Genomic DNA, 16233 nt, shown 5'->3' with positions numbered 1-16233 from the left:
GCAAGGAGATCGCTTATATGTTTAACTCCGATTTTAACACCTTTTTGGTAATATCCCTGTGGTTAATCCACTATACTCGCTTGCCTTGATGATAAAATGATAATTAGCACTTTCTCCCTATTTTATTACTCTATACTTTATTTTCCATGATATAAGGCATGAGGCAAACATAAATACAAATACACAGTGACACATGACAATTAATAGCACATATGTACAAGGCGGGAGAAGTTTCCTAGTCCGAGGTTACATATATACATGTATTACAGAACTATGGTGGCCGGTTGCGGCAATTTCAAACCGAAAATTATTTTATCGTTTTATAATCAAATGTCGCGGTTTACTTACAAACCCGCGATATTTTTTACCGAAATCGTACAAATGTCGCGGGAAACGTATATTTTATAACAGTTGATGGAAACAGCAAGGAACATTTTTGCTCCGGTGATTGGCAGGGTCCATGATTTGACTCTGCATTTTATCCTTCGTTTGTCTGTAACAACATAAAAAGTCGAGAAACTGAAATAAATCCGACACACTTTTTGCAAGTGTTATAGAAATTCTTCAAAAAATCGAGGGGAAAAATTTACGGCCCGCGATTTTTTGTTCCTCAAAAACGGTGTCGTAAGATATCATGGCGAGTAATAGTAACATTCAGCGGCAACTTTTCAATAGAGACATTTCCCGGCAAATTTCCCGGCTTAAGTATTACTGATTATAATGGCCGCAATCCGCTATCTAAAGACGGCATACATTTGCGTGGCTAAGTCTACTATGAAGACAGAAAATGTAGCGGCTTCCTTCGTAAAACTCAGAAGTGTGACAGAAAATTTCGCGAAATGTTATTAGCCTCGGCATTTTCGACATAAGATCCCGCGGATTTAAAAATTGGCCGCGACAATTTATATACTGACTGTAGAATTTATCGGTTTTAAAGTAAATCTGGCGGGTTTGCATGTTGCCAGCGACATTTTATAATAAAACGATAAAATTTCTCGCGGGTTTAAAATGGCCGCAAGCTTTCTCAACCTATCTAACACAGAACCTTCAAGCATGTAATGGTATTCATAACCGATATTGAAATTACATTATTATCCCCCGTCCGTCTGTTCGTCCATCCTTTGTCCGAATTTCTTTTCCGTGCTACTCCTCTATTACTACTGGCTGGCATTCAACAAAACTTAATGGAAACCATAAATACCAAGAAGAGATGCGTATATTGTCGCCTTGTTCCGGTCCGACCCTTCAACACAGAGCTATGGCCCTTGATTATGCATATAGAGCAATAATCGTTTCCGCGCTACTTCTCTGCAACAACTGGCAGGAATTCAACGAATCTTTATGGGAACCATCAATACCAAGAAGAAATGCGTAAACCGTCGTTCTGGTCCGGCCCTTCACCACAGAGTAATGGCTCTTGATTATTTATGCAGTATGTATATAGAGCAATAATGGTTTCCGCGCTACTAATCTGCAACTACTTGCTGGAATTCAACGAAACTTTATGGGAACCATAAATACCAAGATGCGATGCGCATATCGTTGCCTTGATCCGGTCCGACCCTTCAACACAGATTTATGACCCTTGATTTTAATTTAATTCAAGTACAAAGATTATTATTGTTTATGTTATGATAAATATATAAATGAAACATAATGTATCCAGTTGTGGTATTATTAATAACTAGTACTCCGGGGGATATTCGCAATTCAACGAATTTGCTTCCTTACATATTTTTCAGTTTTTGTATGGAAATCCATTCAAACTTCCGGTTTCAACCGAAATCGATGATTTTTTGTTCTAAATGTTACAATATATTTCAGGTATTTAGTACGGGTTCATCTTAAATTTTCTTCAAAACCAAAACTATGTTTAAAAACTCTATAAATTCTACAACTAGGCTGGTTTTCTAAGTGAATACTACCCATTTATAAATAAATCAATCAACTTTTGTCTTACAGTCTCAACTTGTCATTTCATATATGGCAAAAATGTGTTTCAAAACCATTATTCATTCCACATGTAATTTAAACATGCCTACATTTTTATCAAAAGAAATGTTATCTAATTATTCACTCAATGTTTAGAATGACTTGTTTTAGATTTAAAATACGTTTCAATAACCTAAGCTGGACACGTTCAGTGATATTAATATTCCCGTATCCCCATATCTCGCACCCGTATAATAATAATAAATAAGTGACCGATTTCTAAATCAGCGATGAAAGACAAATGACCATTTGACTAAATGACCGAAATCATTTGTAACATAGAAATGTTCGCTAAAGCCTAGAACCCAACCAGCGATATATAATTAAGCGGTCTTTTTGAAGTACATAGTAAAATAAATGAATTGTATAATATAAAGTGAATAGATTAATGCATCCATTGTTAATGTATTTGGCGTTAAGTTTCTTTCAAATTTTATTTTTATACAGGCCTTCTATGCACTGCATAAACTTGTCCTTTACAGATTGCTCATGTGAACCAAGTTGTAAAGAATATGGAAACTGTTGTTTCCCAGATCAAGCTTATCCTTTTGGAAATGAAGAGGATAATTTAGGTAGACGTGATTCTCAAAATGGCACTTCGCTGGTATTTGAGTGTTTATATCCTTCATCGCCTCAACCTACTAATACCATCGATAGAATTCAAAGTCAATCGTTTTGGATGGTTTCCGAAATAGTAGACACTCGCCAGCCATCAAGAAATCAGAAATGTGGACATATTGACGTTGCACCATGGGGGAATCTTTTACCGGTATCATCGAAAAAGACCGGACACATTTACAAGAACATACTTTGCGCTAAAGAACACAATGTTAAATGGGAGGATATTGTTGTCTGGGAGGGAGAATATCATTGTGGTACTCGAAGAATGATTTTAGAATTAAGTGAAGCGCATCTAGATATGTGTCCGAAAAGGTTTTATCCGCCAAATGATATCGATATTCAAACCTCAAATTTTTGTTTTAATAGTTTAACTGACACATGTTCGGAAAAGGATTTTACTGTTCCGATGGATCTTGGCATGACTCGCTCTGAAGTCATTGACGCATGTACCAGTGGTTTTGTATCTCCATACAGACCGTTTGATATGTTCGCAAATATATATTGCCACATCTGCAATGGATATCACCCAGCAAGTCCTTATCAATGTCGCAACCTTATTACGGCTAGGTCTGCACAATCTATATCAGGACTGATTGATTATAAAAGTTTACAGGCATATTCACCTGATCAAACTAGAAGAAATCAACAAAAGGCAAGGGTAGCATGTTTAAGACGAGAAACTGGTTTAGGAACGGTATGAAAAGTTTATAGTGTATAACATTTACTTTCAATTATGATAAATTCAATTTTTTCTCAGATTAGAGGCAACATTTCAATTTCTGATCAATAAAGTGAGGCATCAATTATTTCCTATAAGTTAAGATCGTTTTTTCAACTACATTCGTTAACAAAATAAGGCTATAAAAACATTTAACAAAGGTTTGATTAATTTTCATATTATAAGCATATAAGTAAACGTGTTCATGCTATAAATGTATTATTTTCAACAAATTTTCATAGACCTTTCGGTAATATTATGCATTAAGCGTTAAATTGAAGTACTTCTTTTAAAGTATAATTGATTTGTTTCAGGTTGATGGAAATTGCAAAAGTATTCTTTGTCCGTTTGGACAAACACGGAACAATGAGGGCATGTGTGTCTATAGTGCATTTAAATGGTCAAATATCATTTTCCAAATATGTATACAACTTACAAGTTCTTTACCATTTAACATTCGTCAGTATTTTCCTGATCTAACCAGTTCAAATATTGATATTTCAAACATCGAGTCTCCTTTACCAAAATCTTTAAAGATCGAAGGTATACACTACAAAAAAATAAATGATTTTACCGATACCGATGAACTTGTGATCCGCATGACCAAACCAACACCCACTACGAAAACTAAATTATTTATGGACACAGTCAAGGAAAATATTAACAAAAAATGGCTTCTAAGGTCACGCAATACAACACTTTCGTTGAATTCGAAACTATTCAGAAATGTTATTTGGAGGACCCAATCATTCGTAAGTAGAAACACAAGCTATCAAAGAATCTATCGTATATACCATTCATCTGCTGTTGTTAAGCCTGTTTTTCTGACAAAGTTATACTTCTGCGAGAATATTCAATTAGAAAGCGATGAGTTTAATATATCCAAGAACAACATTGTTTTTAACAAAATTTCGGATCTCTACTTGTACAATAATGAATATAGTCTTATTAAGTTAGGACAAAATTTGGTTTGCCGTGTTTGCCTTAGCAGTTCCGGTTACAATGCAATTGAAAGGAATAATTCTGCAAGAAATTCTCTATCTTTTAAAATATTGATGTCCGTTATCTGCTTTTTCATCATCAATTTGATGAAAGCGAATGATATTGGGCTTTAAACATAGTGTTGCTGAACATTTCCATTTTGCTTCGTCTTAGTTGTAGTAAATCTTTTTAAACTTTTCTTCTTTATCCACTACCATTTTTAATGAAAAAATCACCTGAACATAAACCTATCAATTAGTATTTTTATTTTAAATTTTTCTTTCTGTTTGAAATTGTTTCATCCTTAGATCTTCTGTTTTGAAGAATAAAGACTCATTTTCGAGGTGCAGAATCTTTAATGTGACCAATTATTAAAACAATTTTAAAGATATCAACACGGAACCTGGAATACTTCCTTATGACAGTTTTAAGACAAGTGGCATAATTCTTATACTTGTAGTTATTTTATGCCATTTTCTTACATAGAATTTTGCCAAACTATGGAAAACATGAACATAAAACCTAAAATACTTGATTGCCATTTCACACATAATTTTCGAAGCAATATTTTCATTCAATTGATATCAATATGAATGTTGGAGTACTTGATTATACTAACAAAGCACACTTAAAAAACAATTGCATTGCTCTCGAAGCAATATTTTAGGAGTTATTAACATTTTTAACTTAGAAAATTAAAATAATTGGTTATTTATAGTTGTTGCCCTTAACAGAATTTTTTGACACTGCATGCGATGCTCTTGTAAGGTTCTTAGAAAATGAAACTTCGGTCATTCCATAGTAACTGCACTACTAATAAGAAAACGGTCTTTTACAGACTATCCGAATATGATATTTGAATAATTTGTGTTCGAACAAAAAAATGTCATATGCGAATTTTGTACAATATATTCTTAATTTTAGTCTTAAGTTTATCAGGTATTGATAGGAGAAAAAGGCTTTGTCCGAGCTTTGCCACCAACTTTCCATATTTTAGCGTTTCGTGTTTATAAATTTGGTATGACGAATTAATGTATTAAATGGAAATTGCAATATTTTCAATTCGTCAAAATGTAATTTCATTTATTATCTTAAATTGTGTGAAAAATGGTGTTCATAAATCCGATATACATATATAACCACCGATTTGATGATAATCGGTAATTATATGCACGCTTTAAGTTTCTACGGAAATTACACAGAATTCAGTAAGTATCAAATATTTTAAGAGCAATTACAATTGATTACAATGAAAAGAAACAATAAAGTAACCACATTTAAAGTTTTTAATTGACATTGACGAGAATGAAATCAATACAACAAAGGTATTCAAAATTAAACACATGTACAATAGTTATATCGTCACATTGTAAAACTGAGGAAAACGGAATACCAAGAGAACGCCCAAAACGGAAAAACGAAAATGATGCAGGCTCGGTTTGACTAAGACTGTTCATGGATGGTAGTGGTATTTGAAAGCTATGATCTACGCCCCCCTTGAAATACATTGTTTTGCAAGTTATTGTTGTTCATTATTGTACTGTACTGTCATTGTCTCCGTGGAAGAACAATAACTGAAAAGGTTACTCCAAGGGATATTCATACATTTGATTGTTAATTTAACGTTTCTGTAACAAAGACAAACTGTTTAAGAATGGTTGTTCATTTTAATGAAACCTAAGAAAGACAATATTTTTTTGATGTCGACATTGGCTACCTACAAGTTTATAAAGACACAGAATGAGAAACGAATATTAAAGAAATAACTTTTGGGTTTGAAACGTTAATTATATTTAAATCATCTTATAACTTGGTAAATGTTAGTGTGTAACAAACTTGTATGAATTGGTTTATTTCTATTTTTATTGTAATACCTTCCTTAATAAAATGTTGTTAATAAAACAGTGTTTGTTATTGTTTGATGTTGAGAAGAGCGTCTCGTTATGTAATAAATAAGGTGAACATAATGACTACAATATTTCCTTAATTAGGTTATAGGGTGACTTAAAAAGTATAAAAGTAGTGTTTTAAAAGCCCTCTAAAAATGTTACTTACTGATATGACAGAGCGTTTATTCCATGTTAGAAATTAGGCAAATACAGTGACAACAATTCATCCTAAATAAGGTTACAGGTTGCTGGCAGCAAAAACAATAAATCCGTAACAGTCCCATTAGGTTCTTTTCAGTGTTTATTCATAGTACTAAGTAAATACATGTATATCTGACAATTTATCGGAAAAATTGACCATGCAAAGTGATATTTTGTTATTTCACATCCTTTACAGCCTATCATTTTCTAAAAAAGGAAATGAATATAGAAATAACATTACTGATTTTGAAATTTCAAACTAAAATCTGTAAAGGTTAACAAAAGAGTTTTTCAAACGAAGTCAATGGAATTTGTTATAATATAGAATAAATATTACTTAATATAAGTTTCAAACTTTCTAGTTCTAGTTTTAACAACCATGTTTTATGGTCATTTAATTATTATCGGTTAAAACAAATTTATTCAATAAGTCGGACTATAGAATATAAAGAAACTAATTATTGCCTAATAAAAGATAAATTTCGATTATTAAAATGAAAAATGCGATCTTTGCCGAAGGTAGAGGTGATACCACACACCATCGAACTGTATTGGTCAATATTCAAGCACATGAATTGACTGGCGATAATGGTCAATTGATAAATACATTTTGAAGCTATTTATGAAAGTGGGTACTTAAGTTCTAAATTTCTTTACAATTTGATTTTAATTCTTTCGTATTTATGTTCGGCATAACAGATTTTTTTTTCGATTTGGAAGGTTATTATTGACGTAGTGTAGTAGATTTTGATGTTCTGATATTATTACATGTATTACCTTATACGGAAATATAACTCTTTAACGAACTTACTCAATATTTGGTAGAAAAATATATAGGTGCGATCTCTAGGAAGCAATGAAACAACAATATTATAGTCGGTTTGATAAGTCAGTTAATAATTTAAAGAGCAACATCTCTTATGCTGCACTATTACCGGCTCAAGCGGAATTCAATCTCCAACGCTTATGTCCTGGAATCACTGTTCCCAAGGACAAAAAAAATCACAGAATTGAGGTACGAGGCAACTTTGTACAGCTGCCATAAGGAACTCGACACCTCCTGTTGACAAGAGTAAAAATATGAAAAGGGGTGATCCCTCGGTGGCAATGAGACTACGATATTACGTAACTATTTCAGAAGACGTATTTTCTAATGACTTTTATAAGCCAACTACTTTGCTTGAGTGTCAGTCGCACCAACACTGTAAAGGTAACATAGCGACTTTCCAGCTTACTGATGGAGGAAGGTGTCATGTGTCCCTTCGTGCATAGTCTCAGGGACACGCAGATACCCAACTTTCCGTAAACTAGCTGGATATCATAATCAAATGCATTTTAGCAGTTATTTTACTAAATTTCCATACCTCATATTGACCGAACTTGCAACAACCGATTGAAATTATTGTTCTAAAGGAGTTTAAAAAGAAATGTTTCTTAAACCGTCCCGATGTGTAACTAAGTGAAGATTCAGGCAATTAAATCAAACAAATTGAATTCAGAAAAGGTAAAGCAGCTATGAATATATAGAATGCAGTCAGAACTGTCTTAAGCTGCCAGCCAAGGCCTGCATTCATTTCGGATGCTTATGACAGGTGACTGCTGAATGGAGGATCAAGATATTATTCAAATACACTCTCTCTCTCTCTCTCTTTCTTTATGAAAAGCAAAACTATGCTATTCTGATGTGCTTGTGTGTATACCAAATCTATTTTAATTATAAATAGTGTTATCATCAACATCGTCATCATCATTTTTAACCAATTATAAACGTATGTGATTAATGGTTTAACATGTACACTCCTTCCAACATAACAATTACTGTTTGAAGTAACACTGACAAACAAATTGAAAAGCCGGCTAGACATCTTGTGTGTAAATGTTTTATTTGTAAATCAACAATGACAACATTATAATTATGCAACTTTATTTTCAAAAATGTGATTGTTTTTATGTACTTATGACAATTGAATTTAGACAATCGGCGATGGAATTTGTATTCATTTCTTTGGTAAGTACATGTACCATGTACACACCAAATTTATCGTAAACTGGTTAATATGATAAAAAGAAAATAAATCAAAATCTGTTTTCCGCCTCCGACCATGCTTATTTTTCTTTCTTTGTTTAAAAAAATTGTTAATCGAAAGAAAAAAAAAACTGGCAAAATATTTTGTTCAAACCATTCAACTAAAGAGGATGTCAAGTGTGTGCAGTCTATCTAATCGAAATGGTTCTTAGTTCGTAATTATGATGATTCGGATGAGCAATTATGCCAATGTATTGAAATTTTGAAGTTTGTGTTGATATCTGGCACGTGAGAAGTAGCTTTTGTTAATTTGTATAAACATAATGACTGTTCAGTGCAAATTGAAGCAGCCCATAAAAAATGTCGAGTTTTCTTAGCTAATTCGTAGGTACAAACAAACTTTTACTGTTACAGCTTCGAAAATAAACAAATAAACGCCACAGATTGACTTATCATTGTGACGGGTTGTGCACCGTGAAGCTATAACGGTAAAAACAGTTTGTTTGTACTAGGAAAAACGCACATTTGTCGAGTTCCGGATAACATCTATTTACACCGTTCAAATATTATTAAGATTATTAAATATACAATAAAACTAAATTCAACGACCACATGATGTCTAAAGGCCTCAACAGACGGTAGGATTTAGTTGTACAGCATTAATTAGAGATAAGATGTACAATTTTCAAAGCAATACAACACTTGCATTCAGACGGTAATTCTACACTGTAAGAATCATCTGAGGTTTCCCCTAAAAAGGACCCCTTTACATTGATCCTTTAAATAATTTACTCACTAAATACTTTTTTCGCCATGAGTAATGATTGAAACACATCCATTTAAAAAATATCTATATATATATTTTTTTTAACGTGACGCCTGACCGAGACTCAAACCTGGGACCCTCGGAATACCGTACTGCGGCTCTGCTGACTAAGCTATCTGGCCGCCTACAAACTACCTCCCCTCCCCTAATTAGAGAACAATTCAATACCGTGACATAATCATTTTCGGAATAATTTGGGATTCGAACATAAGACAACTTTGGGTCTCCTGAAAAGTTTTTCAACATCATTTTTACCCCATCTTACTACTATGTTTACCTGTTAGCCCTAATTGTTCTGGAATTTCATTCATTATACCCATTATCAGGAGATAATTTGGTTATCTGTTACTTGTCATTGTGGGAGGTCTGTAAAAATCGGTACGACAAGATTTTCAAAATAGAACATGTCCTATCCCTTACATCTAGACATAAGGTTTCCGAAATCAAGATAGTAGCCTTCACACATTAAGATTTGTCTGTACATCTTAGTTTTAATTGGTGTTGTACTTCAAAATCCTATCGTCTGTTGAGGTCTTAACTTAACTTGTCAAAATTGCAGTTGATTCCATGTGTATGGAAGTAAAAGAATTATAGAAAGGTTGATGGCCGCTGCTAGTTCAGATACGTGGGACCTGGACAAAAGGTAAATAAAAGATAAAAGGCCCAAAGTGGCGGTTAGTATATGTTTAGAATATGAACAATATGGTATATGAGAATGAATGAAAAATAAAATGAAAATTAAAGCTTTTGGATATTTAATACGACGAATTAACAATAAAAACATGTCAACTATGAAAGACAAAACATGACAAATGTAGACAAGCAATGTCTGCTATTCTAGTCCTATATGAGCACCATGAGTTTACTAGAGAAATGTTTGTTTTGTGAAGGAATGCTTGCTGCTTTGAAGAATATAAATATCTGATATAAAAGACAATACAGTTTTGGCATTTTTAATTTCATATCTTCAGTTATCATACTCAGGATTTAAAATATGAAAGCGAGGAAGGGCGGCATCAAATGAACATATCCTCCGGCAAAACCAAGAAACATAACAACACCTTCAAGGAGCCAATAGGGACCACCAAATGAAAAACAGGAACATATATATTACAGGAAAATGCTTAATTACTTGGTGTAAGATTATAGTTGTTAAAGTATACATACATTCATTAGTATTTTTGGAGTATCATTACATGGCAAACTACAAACCGTACAAATTTGTGTATTATAGAATAAAGCACAAACAGGCGTGATTTATAACAAATGTCCAATTTAATATTGGTCAAGAATAAATGGTGTTTTCACGGACATTTAATTACTACAGGTGAGAACCCTGACTCTACAGATAAACTTTTGAACTGTCATACATATGAATCAAGTTTCCTTCATAAGGTAATTTAATAATTCTTTTCTCTCGAACCTTTCCTTTTTTGTATATAATGAAACCAATTATTACCAAATTAAAGACATTTTAGTATATAAATCAATATCCAACGAAACATTGACAGACACCAGATACTTTGAAGGTTTGCTAATAGATCTTATTTGTTTTAATGGACCCTACAAATATCAAGGTAACCAAATTCATTCTTAGGTACCGAACCTTTTTATTCACTTTCAAACATGTCAACAGAAAAGAATGCTTTTGGAAATTCCTTTATCTTAAAAACTTATCAAAGATAATATTTGAAATGATTGTCCTTGAGCTTATAATAAGTACCATTCTGGAATTTTAACTGCTTGATTTAAATAATGTGCATGTATATTAATATTTTATTACCTTAATTACTAGTATTAAATTTTGCATAAAAACTCATTACCTCTGCTGACATTAAAATAACTTAAAACAACTAAATGACGTCCTGGTATACTCATATGAAAGTTTGTAAAACAAAATAGAATATAAGTGACGTATCACAATAGACGTGGTGATTATAATTCTCTTAGTCTGAATTATATTGCAAATTCTACAGAGTTAACCGAAATACTTGTTCCGGATTATTTTATGATATCTATTAGTACATATATCGTGTTAGGTTCAATTTACGACTTTGTTTGTTTGTCATATGATACAACACTAAGACGGGATTTATTTATACATGTAACTATAAATCAGTGCAATCATGCTAAAAATGTGAAGACATTAAATCATAACTTTTGAAAAAACTCTTTGGATAAACTTTTGAACTTTCAGAACTTTCATACATACTCATAATGATTTCTTTATCATCAAAATGATCTAATTTGTTGGGCCTAACAAACTATTTCGTAGATAATGAAACTAACTAAATATAAATTGATTATGAAATGAAACACAATCTTCACCGAAATGTTCACACCAGAAAACGTGGATTTTTTTATCAAAAATTTCTATTGATTGATGCCTATAGTCAATGGAATACTTATCGTATTATCTATATTTTATATTTTTCCATTCTTAATGTCCCATTTGCTTTATTTCAGTTTCATTTTTTTTCATTTAGTACCAAATGCCGGTGGAGGCATGGCCGAGTGGTTAACGCGTCGGACTAGTAATCTAATGATCGCTAGCCGCATGGGTTCAAACCCTGACAGGGGCAAGTCGTTGTTTCTTTGAGCAAAAAACTTTACACTCATTGCTCAGTACTGGTTGGTTCCAGGAACGGATTCGAAAGTGTGTTTATAAGCTAATAGCTTCCTACACCATCGAACTAAAATAAATTCTGTATAAACCAAATATTGAATTTTAAAACCAGCACCCAGTTTCTTACTTGTGGTGAAGTTTGAAGATTCGAGAAGCCTGCAGACTGCACGTCTGATGATCTGTTTTTAAGGTATATGTAGAATATTTGGTAGCGCATTTTATTGAGCTGCCCCTACTGTTGCAGTCAATTATGACATTGCTATGTTCTAAAAAAGAAGAAATCGTGCCGTCTGATCGATGAAAGTCTTCGCCCATTCACAAGTTATTCAGTAAAGAAAACAAACACAAAGAAAACAAACATATTTACAATTGCTTCAAATGCCCCGGTTAACATAAAGGTCTACATATCATACAATTTTTGAATTGACATTATGCCCATCCAAGAGTAATTGGTAAGTGTACAGATAAAAGAAAAAAAATTCACATTTGGTTTTTATATTTTACTTTCATGTATAATCAATAACCCATGTGACTCACGAAAAATTCTATAAATATCCGTCGGACTTTACATTGTCGGTATGACTTAAATTTCATCATGCCATCATAAATTTTGGTATCAATTTCACCACATACAGAAGAGGACATTTATTTAAATAAACTGTAAACCGTATAGGCATATACGGGGACTTTTATGCGGAGGATTTATTTCCAGTTAATATTTTATTAAGGCCAATATTGAAAAGTGTTGTTGTTACACAAAGACGGTGTTCCGCATCGTATTAAAATATATATGCAACTGCTGGGGTAAACTGTAACAATGGTTCGTGCCTTGGAGCAAGAAATAACAATTTTATCTTTTTACTGAAAGGGAGAAAGATTTCATTTTGTAATTTTTTTAAACAGAAAACAGGCCTCGTGTACATAATAATTCAAATTATCCATTAACTTAATAAAATCGGACTTGAAATAGCAGGTTTATCGTGTAACAGTTGATCAAAAAATTATAATTGTCTTGAAATTGATCCTTATTTTGATCCCACTATTCCTGTATTTTGAATTGTTATTCATTAAATCCAATAAAAGGTTTGTTTCTATGCAAATCATAAGTATCATATAATTTTATACTTATCTGATTAAAGGAAATAAAAAACAGAATCAAAATCTTTTAGCCCCCGATCCTGATTGTTTCTTTGTTAACACGGGTTCTTTTTAAGAAACAGATTAATAATAAAATAAGTTGATGCATTGTGCCAACTTCATATATAATTTCTGAGGATGAAAGACTACGCATGATATAATTCATATATTATTTACAACTCAGTACTTCCTTTTTGATTTAATATTATACAAATATTGACATTTAAGGATAAACGTAAAAGCTGATGGAGAATATTCTAGGAATGATCCGTCATATCACGGGCTGTATAAATTGTTTTGTGTTGAAATACACATCATGAAACTGGTAGATAACAACATTTGATCGTAGAATAATAGGAAGGTAATTTCTCAAAAATCAAAACCAACAGTGCAGTTTAAGGAAAAAGGAGTAGTTGTTTTTTGTTGTTGTTGTTGGATTATCATTTTTTTGCTTCTTTTTACAGTTAAAGTTAGTTGAACATTTTCAGATCATTACATCATTTATTATAACTGTTTTAACAGTATTTTTTTCAGAGATGTCTTACTTATAACGCAAAAATACTTTTTGTTATTTACATACACTAAGCAGCTCAATTTCAATAATGTTAAATTTCTCAATGTAAAAAAATCCAAAGAGGACTATTGAACCATACAAATTCAGTGGCTTTGATGTGAAACATGACCCACTTCGTTGTTAACCGCTATTAATCCATATGTAATATTGATAAGCAGTAATTTTGTTGTAGATATTATGTGCTTTATACAACAGGGAATAGAAAGTTAGCTTTGGAAAGTTGAAGTAAAAACAGAAAGTGCATTTTGTATTAACATGTATTTATTTGAGCTAGTTTGTATCGTTTCGTTTTTGCTTATCACCGTAGTGGACACCGCAGGTAAAATTGCTATTATTACATTCTTGATTTCATTTGTGTTGTTGTTTATATTATTATAATTACTATAATTATTATAATTATTATTATTATTATTATTATTATTATTATTATTATTGTCATCATCATCATCATCATTATTTTATTATAATTATTATTTCTTTTATTATTATTATTATTATTATTATTATTATTATTATTATTATTATTATTATTGAATCAATTATTTAAAATGAAATATTTGTTAATTAATTCTAGATAAAGTACATCATATCCTAAATCTGAAGACGTTTTGATTCATATCACTTAAAGAACAATATAGCTTTATTCTATTCAGAGTGACTACATGCGCCATTATTGTAACGCTAAACGTCCATTTCAAACCGAATTTATGATTTCTACTTCTAATATACACCTGGAAATAAGTAAAGCACACCCGGGAAATTTAAAATTGATTGTGATTGAAAGCACTGTCATGAAATGACGACTTAATTAAGCTACGAAATAGTAATTTGACCAAATTATTGAAGGGTTGGGGCTATCATCCGGACACGTGGCGGTTACACACGTTATCAAATATTTGGCTACATTTCATTTTAGTTTACGTTATCATCAACATTTACCAAACTATCCACCAGTAAATGTTTTGTAAACGCTCCAACACCATACTGATAAACACTTACATTTTTGTTTAAAAAAGCAATACATTTGCTTATGTCAAGAATAAACTAAACTCATAAATTTACTGGTTTATGATTACTAAATTTGTATCGCTCACTATTTCTTAGCTCAATTAAGTCGTCATCTCATGACAGTGCTTCGAATCACAACCAATTTTAAATTTCCGGGGTGTGCATAACTTTTTTTTCAATTGTGTATTTAATTCCCTAGATTGGATTTCAAATTATATACTTGAATTTCAAATATGATAGCGATCAGTGAATTTTCTATAAAACTAACTTGCCTACGGGGAAAACTGAAAGACGAAAAACATTGTTAAAATCGTCCTAAAAATACTAACAAACTAACGATGGTGTAAAAATCAGACCATATATTTATTCATTACTTAACTAGGAGAACGTAACAACATTGTTAACATTCTAATGAGAAAAACTTAAAAATCATGTACAGTTCTGGATTTAAAGCTACGTCTTGGCCACCTACTTCCTTAAAAAATGAATTATGAAAGTTAAAATTGTAAGAATAGTTTACCCAATTAATTATAATAGTGGTATTTTAGCCTCTTCCTTTGTAAATCTTGGCAATGAATTTAGAAAAAAAAAGTAAAATAAAACAACAGAAAATAATATTTTCTTTAATTCAATAGAAAATATGTTACTTCAAATAATTGTTTTATCTTTTCTTTATGAAGATAATAAAAAGAAATGCGCGAGAGGAGAGATACCTGTCTTTTGTACAAAACATGGCCACGACAGTGACGAATGTGTCAAAGGTATAATAAAGAAATTACATATAAATTACGTTTTCAGAAACTTTTGGTTTATGTTCAATAAAACGTTATTATCAATGTGCCGCCTCCTATGGGAGTTTTAATTTTCATTTTAAAAACTGGTAGGAGCGTTATTTGTTAATACTTTTGTATTCAGTTTAAGTTGTGAAACATGATATTTTAAAATGGGATGAACACGATTTATATTTTGGGTGTTATGCGTATATAACACTGCTCTCTTTGGCGTACACTTCAATGAGTTAATTGGTTAGACTGATTTTAAAATTCGCGAGATATTACAGGATCTACGAAAGCTTTTTCTAAGTTGCTGGAATTCCCGGTATATTTTTATCGGACGATCTGTTTTAATTCGAATATTTTGTATACTTAATGAGCAGTATAAATGCTTGATGCATTACTAATTTAATTTATAGTATTCCCCTAATTTCATAAACATATGTTTATACAAAACACAGATAACAGAAATGGAATGGACCATGGTCACTGGAATGTTGACTTCAAGGGAGGTAAGCGTTGTATCCTAACATGTGGTTCTGGATACATTCCAAGTGGATGTCACGTTCAACGAAAGTGGACCGATAATATGCCGACATGTATAGGTGTGAATCATTTATATAAAAAAAAACTAGATTCTGAACTGAATGAATATCTTCTGCTTGTTATTTCACAAATTATTGTTTCTATGCAAATCATAAGTATCATATAATTTTATACTTATCTGATTAAAGGAAATAAAAAACAGAATCAAAATCTTTTAGCCCCCGATCCTGATTGTTTCTTTGTTAACACGGGTTCTTTTTAAGAAACAGATTAATAATAAAATAAGTTGATGCATTGTGCCAACTTCATATATAA

At 31.7% G+C, this 16233-nt stretch overlaps 1 long non-coding RNA gene across 1 annotated transcript; it reads left to right on the top strand.

Moving 5' to 3' along the window:
• The first annotated feature begins 13734 nt into the window (after nt 1-13734).
• Nucleotides 13735-15971, top strand: LOC132732897 (uncharacterized). The gene is made up of 3 exons (XR_009626106.1): nt 13735-13910; nt 15280-15360; nt 15834-15971. It is a non-coding gene; the product is annotated as an uncharacterized LOC132732897 (long non-coding RNA).
• Nucleotides 15972-16233: the final 262 nt, after the last annotated feature.

The sequence above is a fragment of the Ruditapes philippinarum genome, unplaced genomic scaffold, assembly GCF_026571515.1.
Source record: "Ruditapes philippinarum isolate M1 unplaced genomic scaffold, ASM2657151v2 ctg358_1_1_1_1, whole genome shotgun sequence".
In the NCBI taxonomy this organism is placed as follows: Eukaryota; Metazoa; Mollusca; class Bivalvia; order Venerida; family Veneridae; genus Ruditapes; species Ruditapes philippinarum.
The sequence above is the reverse complement of the archived record's forward strand: the minus strand, read 5'-3'. Positions and strand labels throughout refer to the sequence as shown.